Genomic DNA, 11,154 nt, shown 5'->3' with positions numbered 1-11,154 from the left:
CAGACCGTACACGTCGCGCTTAATTATATGTATTATCCTCTGCTCGCCGGTAAAGACTGACGTGCAGTGTGCTCCCAGAGTTGATTTAAAACACAAAATTAGTGGTGCAGCTTTCATGTGAAAAGAATCGCGGCTGTGACCCCTGGGTGATTGACAAGACGTTGCATGGCCAGCAGCCGGAAAATAATTAGTTGCAGAAATAGGAATGTTCTCCGTGGCGGGATGCGGTGCCGCGGGGCAGCCCCGCCGGGCCACGTCCCCTGCCCGCTGCGTGGGGACTTGGGACGTGGTGCTGGGACGGGAGCAGCACCGTGGGACTGGTGAGAGCTGGGGGCATTGGGGCTGTTAGACTGGGGGAAATTCCAGTGGAGGGAAGGAGTAGGAGCTTGACAGAGCCAGAGACCTGCTGCTCCGACGGCATCCGCATGAAGGCATGGAAAGAGGTCACAAAGGATGGCAGAGAAGGGAGCTGTCGAGGAATAGCATCCCCCAGTGACATTTACTGGGGCCTCCATTGCAGATATTGATGTCTCAAGGGTTTTTACTTCCCTGGGGCAAAAGTCTTGGTATTTGCACACACAGTTTGGCTTTCCCTGGAGAGGGAAAGAAGCCAGAAGGAATCACAGACACGGCGGCCCTGCTGGCTCCCTGCTCCTTTGCTTAGGACATTCCCCTGCTTCTCTCCACCACTTCGGGCCAGGGCTGAGTGCTCTCAGTGCTGCAGCATCGGTTTATTCTGTGCTTGCCCTGTTGATTTCAATGATCCCGTGCAGATTCACTTGGGCTTGAGTAGCATGGTGCTGATTTAGCCGCGAATCTGTCCTGCTGCCCTCCATCCAGCGGGGTGCAGAGGGGCTGCTTTGCTTTAAGTGAGCAGAAATCCGGACCCCAGCAGTGCTGCAAGCTCCTGGCCCGAGATTTACCTGGGGGCACCGGTCTCCAAGCTGCCTCCTAGCCCAAAAAGCAGTTGTTGAGGGCGGTGAAGGAGGAAGACTAATGATTGCAGGCAGAAGGGCAGTACGAGCGCTTTCTGGACTAAACCTAGGACAATTAATACCTCCAAGATGGGTTTAATGGATTGTTTGAGATGCAGGCCTGTGCAGTACAGTTGGAAGCACAGTATTTGACTATTGTTGTAATTGTTAACAGGCTCTTTTGGAAACCTTGTGCAAAGAAATGGATAGACTTCAGCCATCAATAATATCGCTGGAGGAGAAAATTGAAGGGATATCTGCCCAATTAAATAACCTACAGGGCTGGAATTGAGAATCAATGTGGCATGAACGATGAGGTATGGACTCCAAACGCTGCACACTAAATCCGCCGGAGCCTCCGATTTCACGGAGCGAGAGGGATGGAGAGGGATATTGCACCGTGTGAGCGCCCAGGCCGCGCTCGGCACCGGAGGTGCCAGGGAAGGGGCGAACATGGGCTCGGGGCAGGGCCACAGCATGGAGAGACGTTGGAGATCTTCAGTGGATGTGCAGCTGGATGCCCGTAGGCTGGATGCGTGTTGGCCTGCGGTGCCTGGGCACGGAGAGGGCTCCGCACGGGCATGGGTCATGGTCTGGGACAGCTCAGAGCAGCAGCTGGAGCACAATGGAAAGGGGCCACTGGGAGCCCGGTGGGTATTTGGGGGATTTCTTCCTGCCAGGGTAGACCAGGCTGGGCGGCATGAAGAGTGGAAATGGAGTCTAAAGAGCTGAGTTGGGTTGTTTAATAGGAGCATCCATCATGTGGGCCCTTTTGAGGCCTCTTTAAGGACTCTTCCCTCCTTTTCCTCCTCCCCTTGACTGAATGCAAGGTGAGGAACTTCCATCCTTGGTGTCCCCATGGATGGCATCCGTGTGGCCCCAGGCCAGCTCCTCTCACCCGTCTGCTCAAAGCCGGGGCCTTTGTAAGCACCAAGCCCAAGGGGTTCCCGTCAGCTGCACGTGGGTTGTGGGTCCCACCACACAGCTGCTCTGCCCCTTTAATTTTTGTTAAAGGAGAAATTAATTTGGTCTTTGCCTAAGTACCTGTCACTTTAAATTAATGTCTCTGATAGTGAAAATGACGAAGAAGCCAGGTCATTAGGCAAATTTTAATTAGAGGCTCAGATGTCCTTTACTAATAAGACACTACGTTTATTTTGCTGCGTTCTCACTTTCCTTCCACGGGGCCTTTCCGCAGCCCGTGTCGCAGGAATGCGACATGTTCGGATGCGCCCTCCCGCAGGACCCCAGGTCCTGCCCGCGATGTCGCCTCCCACCAGGCTCTAGGTTAGGCTGGAAAGGCTGGGTCGGGCCTGGCGCTTCCTCACCAGGGTCAGGGAATGTTCCCGAGCTCAGGTCTTATCCCGCGTGTCGGCCAGACAGATAAAGCTCGGGATGCTCATCCCATCCGTGGGCCATCTCCTGCTTCCTTATGACTCATGGGGAGAGGAAAGAGCGTGTTGGGAGATAGAGCCGTGAGCTTCCCGAGCGGCATGCAGCCCAGCACGGAGCGTGGGAGAGGAGGAGTGAGGGAAAAGGAAAATGCTCTTTTCTTTCATTCTGCTCTGGTGAAGGGATCCAGCTCCTCTGTTCCCTGGGAGCCGCAGCCTCTGCCCTGCGGGTACACATGTTTCTCTGCCGGATAATTTCACAAGTGAGATCCGTCCATTAAGCTGCCGGTTCTAGGCACTCCGTCCAGAGCAGAATAGCTGACAAATGGGGCTCTGACCTACTTACTTCTTCCCCGTGGATGCAGCCTGGAGCGGGGCAGCGCGCGGGCGGCCAGGCGAGGCGCAGCGAGGAAGGCTGGCGGGGAGAGCCCGGCTCCGGGGCTCCTTGGAGCTGGGGACACCTGGGCCCTTCCCTCCTCGCCCGGGATCCTGCGCTGGATCCCGCACAGGAGCCGCCCTGAAGCTCCTGCCACCCTCACATCTACTTGGGCTCCAGAGGGCTGCATGGCCCCTCGGGCAGCCATCCAGAGGAGACGCGTCCTGCCACCAGTGCCCAAGGTCCCCAGACACTGTGATCCTTGCTCTGCACGGCCTGCTGGCCACGCTTGCATTGCCCGAGAGGAATCTGGCAGGGATTTTCAGTCCTGAGACTGCTGCTGTTGGCAGCGGGAACGAGTCCTTTCTCTTGCAGGTGAAGATTGCCAAGAGGAAGCCAGGAAGGGCTTTGCATGAGCTGGTGTCCTCCAGGCACGGGCATGAGGTGTTGCGTAGGGCTGCCAAGGGATGGAGCAGACTGGGAGCCGGCCCCGAGAGCTGCTCTAGCAGAAAAGCGAGGACGAGGAAATCATCTCCTTTCATGGATAAATGTGCTAGGTCCAAATTGGAGACAGAAAGGTCTCCCATGGCCATTAGAGCATCACGGGTGGCCATGCAGCACGCTCAGCTCAGCTTGGGGTGTCCTTGGTGTCTGCAGGTACCTGGGTCTCCAGCTGCAGCAGGGCTGGATGGGCCAGTCCCAGGATACTGTCCAGCCCCATGACAGGCTCCTTCCCTGCTCTTCCCCTGCCCCTGTTCATTGCTCACCACACTGACCGCCCCATGGACTCGCATGCTCCTTGGAAATCCTCATAGGGAGCGATTTTCTTGACAGGAACGGCTGTTTTCTCAAAATGGCAACATCCCACGGGAAGTGTTGCTTTCAATCAAATTTTGCTTGGGAGGGCGAAGGAAAGGGAAGAACATGTCACTTTTGCTGACATGAAAACATCCTTGTTCCCTTGTGTTTGGGAGGGAAAGCTTCAATTCTTCACTTCCAAGTGATTTCCATCCTGACATGCCTTTTGTTCCATGTTAGCAGACAGTTGCAAATCTTGGCGCGTCTGGCCCTCAGAAGGAAGCATCTCGCGTGAGCCGCGTGCTCCCGTCACACATCCGTCCCCTGCGCCCGGCCACCTCCTACCCGCGTGACAACTGCCACCCAAACTGCTCCTGCTATGTTCAGCCCTCAGCCTCGTGAAAGCGCGAAACTCTGTCACCATCCGTGACCAGCACACCTGGGCACCAAGAGCCTGGCAAATCCTGCAGTGGTAACCAGCAAAAAAAGGGACAGAAGAAGATTTATGAAGAAGATTATGCAAAAGCACTAGTGGCCCTCTTTTTTCCCCTTTCTCCTCATCTTGTGCAAATTACCCTATTATTCTGCTCCCTTAGGATGCCTGATTGTCCTTATTTCTTCTTTTGAGCTAAAGTCATCGATGCATTAAATTAGTTCTCTGCCTAGAAATAGCTTGATTACTTTCTCCAAGCTGCAGTTAATGTGAGGTTCCCGGAGAGTTTCAAATATAAAAAATGGGCAGAAAGGAAAGAGAGGTGGAAAGGAGGCCAGGGGAAGCACATGGGCAGGATGTGGTCTTCTGCATCCAGTAGAAAACTGGTTTCATCTAGAACATGAGCTCTGCAAGGTGCCACAGTGCTGTGCAACCAGAAGCTTCTCTGCTTTCTCCTTAAGACCAGCACCTGGCCATGGTGTGAAAAGAGGTCTAGCAGGGTGATCATCCCTGGCATCATTGGAGCACGTTTCCCTAAGAGACGGCGTGATCCTGTAGGGTGCTGGGATGCAGCAAAGCTCCTCGCGGGGTCCGGAGCTGCTCAGGACGCGGCCCGCGCCTCTCCCACCCACCAAAGCTGCAGGAATGATTTGGAGCTCGGCGGAGCACGGGCTGCCTGCCCGGCCAGGCCAGCATCCAGGCGATCCATCCCCATCCAGCGGCGCGGATGGGAAATGATGACAAATGGAGCCCGCCATCAACTTGGACGGAGCGGCCCGCGTCGGCAGCAGCAATCATGACCCATTTGCCAGATGAGGTGGGACAGGCTTCTCCGCACGATTCCTTCCTGGGAGCTGGGCAGCTCCGTGCGGAGCAGAGGCGGAGATGATCCTCACCACGGAGCAGGGGCCCGGATGCAGGGGCCAGCCCCACTGAGGATGAAGATGGTTTGGGGGATGCAGGTCCAGGCAGCCACTTGTCCCCACTGTGGCTGGGGAGAGGGGCTGTCGCCAGCGGTGGGGACACGGTGGCTTTGCTGTGGTGCAAACAGTGGCTCTTCAGTGGCATGGAGGAGCTCACAAAGAGTTCTCCAGATGTTCAGCGGGGACCCAATGAGCCTGCCACCTTCTCTGTGGTCTGTATGGGGAAAAGCCACATCTGGAGCAGCTCCTGCACCATCCAGCCTGGCTTCTGTGTGTGAACCTGCAGACATCTCTCTCCTGGAGCTAAAATTTACCCTCCCAAGGGCAGGAGAGGTTCCTGCCACAGAAGAGGAGGAAATCAGCTCTCCAGACCTGGGTACTTGGGCGCTGCAGCACGTCTCCAGGCTGGTCCTGGCCCCTTCACTGGCTCTTGCAGCTGCCACAGAGAAAAACGACTTCAGTGAAATCCTGGCCGTGTCAAAAGCTGGAGTGATGTGTGTGCATCACTAGAGCTTTCCTCTTTTTCCTCTTTTAATTAAAATGTCTTTCTCCAAAGTCATTAATTACTAATGACACAATTAGAACCAGTAAAGAGGGAGAGGAAAAGCAGGAGGAAAAAAGGCCCCCAAAAAGCAAAACAAACCAAAACCAGCCCCCTAGCAACCTCCCTGGCAATTTGAGCCACGTGAAGCTTAGGAGAAATTAGGAAACGACTGCTTGCTTTGAACTCCCTTCTCATTTCTGCTTTCCTTAATCACCTCTCACACATCTTTATTCTCTTTTCCATGCGTGCGCTGTCAGTGCCCACTTCTCCCGCAGCCTGAGCCCTGCTGCTGCCTCCTGATGCTCCCACGTCGCTCCCAAATGAAATCAGGGTTCAGCCTCCGGTGCCAGCTCAGCCTCTGGCCCCGGCTCAGCCTCCGGTGCCGGTTCTGCCTCCGGCCTCAGCCCTCCCGAGCTCGTGAGCGGTGGCACCGAGAGCCGAGGGATGGGACACGAGCAGGACGGCCCTGGGGTGCAAGTTCAAAGCTCCCCAGCTTCGAAGTGGAGGTTTACACCTCTGGAAACCCCTGAAGGGCATGGGGAGAGGGAGGCCGGGATGCTCCGGCTGCCAGCGCAGCCCTCGCCGCTTGTTTCCGTGCGCTGGTCACCACGGATTGAAGCGGCTTTGGAGGGAGCAGCGCCAGGCCAGGCAGCTGCTCCATGCGGCCCGACTTGGGCAGAGAGGCCACAGATTTCAGCCTCGGGGTGGAAGGACATGAGCCTCGGTACAGGCTCGGCCAGGACGGGTGACACAGGGGCCCGCGATCTGGCTCCTTTTGCTTACGGAGATCCCTGGGAAGATCTCAGTGCCAGCCAAAGGGCTTGGCTGTCAGCCCCCGTTCTCATCCGCTTTCCTCTTCTGGACCCATAACAGATGTGCAAAAAGAAGGGAAAAGCGGGACAAAGAAAAGAAAATCCACGTTCTCACCAGCTAAGGCCCTAGGTGGCGAGAATGGGGGGAGGAGGGGAGAAAAGCTCCAAATATGTTGTTTTGTCTTAAAGCAATTATGGGAAAATGAGTTAATCACAGGGTCACAGAAGCCATAACCATTAATTAATCCCCAGCAGGAGCCGGAAAGACGAATTTCCCGCAGTAAACAGACGTGAGGAACAGCGTGGCGAGGGATGAGGTTGGCGAGGGATTACTGGAGCAGGCAGCGGCGGCCGCCGCGGCAGCGCCGGGGCTGCCGAGCAGCTGCCCACGTCTTCGTCGGAGCCGGGATGAAGGCTTTCCTGCCACAGGTCTGCCTTAGGGTGCCTGAAATTGCCTTAGGGCAATTTCAACCAATTCATCATCTATTCATTCATCTATTGATCTGTTCAGTTATCTATCTACTACTGATACTTTGGTGGTGTTTAAATGATGGTCCCGTATTCTGGATGGCTTTAGAAAAATTCAACAAAGTCTTCTGCAGAAAAGACACTGTTGCCAGCCCAAGACACAGGTGAATTTAGGCAGATCCAGGAAAACACTGCAGTGCTGCCCTTCTTTCCCTGCCCTCCCTGCTGTTTCCCTGCATTAGGTTGTTTCTTGCTGGCCCTTCTGGAAGGGGTAGAAGAGCCGCTGAAAATTCGTGCGGGAGCAAGTTCCATAAAAATTATGATTTGCTATAAGCTCTGTGAGTTGGCTGCGTGCACATGATTAAATTAGTTTAAACCCGGCTTGTATTTATTTAGCTAAATGGAACAGGAATGATGTTCAACCCGAGCTGCGTCCAAATCCTCCTGGGCCGTCAGAGCTCGTTCGGGGCAGGCGCGAAGCGGCGCTCGCTTAATGCGCTCGGCTCCGCTGGGAGCTTTACCCAACATTTTTGGTGCCAGATCCCATGGCTGTGTGTTTTAAGGGTAATTCCCTATAAAGCAGGCTGCTCTGTGCTGCTTGGAGCAGTCGGAGCGGGCCAGGTGCCCTGCCCGTGGAAATGCTCCTGCTCGGGGTACCGGAGCCTCGTGCAGTTGGTGCCGGGTGCTGTCCCGGTGGCCTCTCCCAGCAGATGCTCTGGCTTCATCCTCCTCCTCCCGGCCTCTTTTTGGATGGCTCTGGAATAGAGATGTGCTCCGCTCACCTACGTGATTTGGCTGATGTCTACCTGAAATTGTGATTTTCCAAGGTGTGGGATGTATAGGGAGTATGTGGAGCGAAGAACATGAAAAGTGTCAGTGCAGAACAGTGGGAAAGGGGTATTTTGCCCCCACTAAATATAACTTTTGGACAAGTTTATCTTTTTTTTTTCTTTAAAGTGAGGCAGTTTTTGTTACAATGCTCCCATTAGGAAGTCGAAACAAATTCGTTTTGAAATGCTCCAAAGGGAACAGTCTGAGTGTCCAGATGTAAAATGCTTGTTTCGAAAGCATCAGAAAGAAACATTTCAGCTTCCCCCCAAAACCTTGCGGGGCTTTAATAGTGCAACCTGCTGGAGCTGGATGCCCATATGTGTCACCTCCATCAGACATCCCCCACTTAATACTATTTGATGCAGGAATAATCATCTCTCGCATTGATACCAGAGCTCAAACAGCTGTTCGCACCCATTTACCCTACCCTGGTTAGCTACAAATTCGCGCTCAGTTCCGCCAGGGCCTTTGCATTCAGAGAGCAAAAATTAACTCCAGACACTGCCAGACAAAAGATAACAGGCCCCATTTGAGAGCCCATCGAGGCTTTTGCTCAATCAGACGTCTCCACGAAGCGGAGATGTCTTGCTGCAGTTTCTCATTCCTCTCATTTATTTGATAACTGACCTTTTTGCAATGTGCCAAGTCTCGCAGTGCCCAAGCACCACTCGGCGCTGCTCGTTCTCCTGCAGCCGCCGTGAAGCTCCTAATGATGCGTCTCTTCGCAGGCACGCCAGCCCCCGACAAGGGCACTCCATGGGCTTGTTAACTGCTGCCAAGCGAGGCCGTGCCCCGCTGAGTCAACGAGGGCAACAGCAGGAGAAAGCTCTGGGCGTAATGGGAGCTTTGCGTGAGATTTGTCTCGCTGGGGTGAGTACCCATCGCTGCCCACGTCCCACCACGTTGGGCCCCCCTGTTCATCCCCACGGACACACTGGTCCCCACATTCACACCCAGCCCAGTCCCTTACTCCATCCGGGCAGCGCCTTGCCAGGGGCAGGGAAGCAAAGCCCTAGCTGGAGAGGAAACGGTGCCAGTGTTTAGGAGAACGTAGGGATGTTGTATAAATGCTGTCAGCAGCAGAGCAGAAGGGAAGGCAGAGAGAGACACAAAATGAGCCTTTGCGATATCCTCACCCATTTACACACATAAAACTTTCTAAATGCTAAGCCAAATAAAGTCGTCTTATCGGGGTATTACCACTTAAGGCTCTTTGAGGCAGATTTAGAATGAATTAGTGCTTTTTTTAACTACAAATAGGAGCAAAGTGAAATTTGTTACTCTGTCACCCTGGGTGGCTTCAGCATTAACCCTTGGAGGGGAGAGCTGCTCCGAGAGCCACATTGTCCCTGTGTGCACGGGATGCCAGGTTGTATGGATGCAGTTTCCCAGTCATCCTTCTCTTCTGCATCCAGGCAGGGCTTGGGACGCGCTGCGAACAGGAGCTGTTAGCTCTTGATGGTGCCCGGAGAAGAGTCGTGATTAACTCGAGTGCGTCTCCTCTCTTGCACTCCCAGTCCTGACAGGAGGAGTGACAGAGCCGGGCGAAGGCAGAGGCAGTCATTGAGTGGGGAAGCAATAAGGTGACGCCTTCCCGCTCGCCTCGCTGTGTGCGATGCTTAACGGCTCGGTGTGCCAGGGCCCGGGGTGCTCGGCTGGCGTTTGCTCCCGGGAGGCGCATGGGACTGTCACTGCAGACATCCCTGGGAATGGCAGGGACCCTACAGCATGGGCGCACTGAGGAGCAAGGTGCCCCAATCCGGGCATTTCCAGACTCTCTCCAGCTTGCTCATTCCACACAACCAGCTGAACAACCCCTCCAGCCTCCCTCACCTGCGCGGCCGGGTGCTCCTGCAGGCCCCTCCACAGGGATCGTTGATCCAAGGTGCCCGGGGAGCCAGGTCGATACCGAGATTCCCAGTGTCGCCTCTCCAGCTTGCCTGAGCGCTGCTCCTGCAGAGCCTCTACGGCCCCATCAGGGAAACACTATTGCTCATTAGCAATTAGCTGCTTCCCTTAATTGCTCTCCAGTCCTTTGGTCTCTTTGAGACAAGGGAAGGCTGTTCTGCTTTTTCACCGACGCTAATGTTTTACAAAGCTTTTTATTTCGGGGTTGGGGGAAACAGCCGTTGGAGGCTTCACAGCTGAAATTATTTATAGAGATTAATGGCTGTGGCTTTTGATGCCTCCAGGAACAGAGTCACCATATGCCAGTGTTTCTCTTGGAGACACGTGTCCCTCCCTGCCGGCCCCCTCCGCACTGGCATGCGGGTTGGCAGGGCCCCTGGGGACACTGCAGGTGAGCCAGGACAAGGTGGGTGGCAGCAAAGGTGCCCCCGGGGCCACCTGGGAGGAGAGATGCTCCCTTCCAGGGTGCTCTCATCCTCAGGGCTCTCCAAGGACGTGGTCGCCGGTCTCTGCAGGTCTGCCCAGCCTGCTGGGACGCTGCCCCGTGATGCTCTCCCACCCCTGCCCAGCTGCTGGGATTTGCTTGGATAAAGGCTGGCTGCATCCCTCAGGCTAGTTCAACTCATCAGCCCTGGTCCCACTGGCCTTGTCAATGCTGTGAGCCTTGGGAATGTTCTTCCAAGGCTTTTCCACAAATGCCAAAGTACCCCCCAAGTCCCAGGCTTGCAAAACTGCAGGCTGGTGGTGTGGAAGGAGAAGACACCAAGGTGTTACTCCTCCTTGGTGATGAGCCCTCAGGCTAGCTCCAGTTGCACTGGGATATCTTTAACCAAGATGTACAAGGCCCAGAAAGGATGGAAAATGACATATTTGTTGGTCACTAAATGCCAGCTCTGTTCAACATGTTGAATGACGCAGCCCAAACCATGTGGGCTCTGTAAAGGTGAAGCTCCTAAACCAGATCCACTCCTGAAAGGTTCACCTTCAAGAGGGGCAGCACTGGTGTCCTTCCAGAGTCTTGCTATTAATAAGGAGTCATTAGCAGAGCAGCTGTTGGAAGGGGCCTCCCGGGACCCGGCGCGCGCGAGCCATATGGTGAGGGAGAGATGGGTGGAAGAGCGATGTCAGGAGCCGGTCGGTGTCTGCCAAGCCAGGGCATTTGGGAGGCATCTCCTGCCACATGCCATGTGATAAATGGTAGTAGGAGCAGGGCTGACATCTCCATTTGCTCCTCTTTGTTTTGCAGCTCTTGGAAACCTTCTTTATGCATTGGGTTCGGGCCATGGTTCTCTTCCCTATGCAAATGTATGTGCTCTGTTATCTCATGGAGCTGGAAGGAAAATTGACATCAAGCATGCCGAGAGGAAATGTTGCTCCGGTTTGGGTTGCTCTTACACACTGTGTTACTACTCCATGCTCTCGGATGGTCTCTGATTGCCAGCACTGACTGAAAGGACAGGATTTTCCCCTTCATGAATAACCAGCTTTTTCACGATTCCTTTTCACTCCCTATCAGTATAAGGTAAAAATATATTAAATTTCCAGACAGGTACAAAAGATCCTCTTCAGTCCTTGCCAGTGCACTTTGCAGCCTGGAAACACTACCTGTGCTGTTTTATTCTTACTGATTTTAAGGGCTCCTGGGACATTCTACCAAATTTAGAAACTGTTTGGGTCCTTTCTTCTTCTTCTTTTT

At 54.4% G+C, this 11,154-nt stretch overlaps 1 long non-coding RNA gene across 1 annotated transcript in view; it reads left to right on the top strand.

The window, feature by feature from the left end:
* Nucleotides 1–10,686: 10,686 nt before the first annotated feature.
* LOC112945401 overlaps nucleotides 10,687–11,154 on the top strand; it is a 7,301-nt gene continuing 6,833 nt past the window's right edge. Inside the window, exon 1 of the long non-coding RNA XR_003248997.1 lies at nucleotides 10,687–10,980. This is a non-coding gene — a long non-coding RNA (uncharacterized LOC112945401). The remainder of the gene's footprint in view (nucleotides 10,981–11,154) is intronic.

Source organism: Nothoprocta perdicaria, unplaced genomic scaffold, assembly GCF_003342845.1.
Source record: "Nothoprocta perdicaria isolate Ctin4 unplaced genomic scaffold, notPer1 scaffold_189, whole genome shotgun sequence".
NCBI classification, from domain to species: Eukaryota; Metazoa; Chordata; class Aves; order Tinamiformes; family Tinamidae; genus Nothoprocta; species Nothoprocta perdicaria.
The sequence above is the reverse complement of the archived record's forward strand: the minus strand, read 5'-3'. Positions and strand labels throughout refer to the sequence as shown.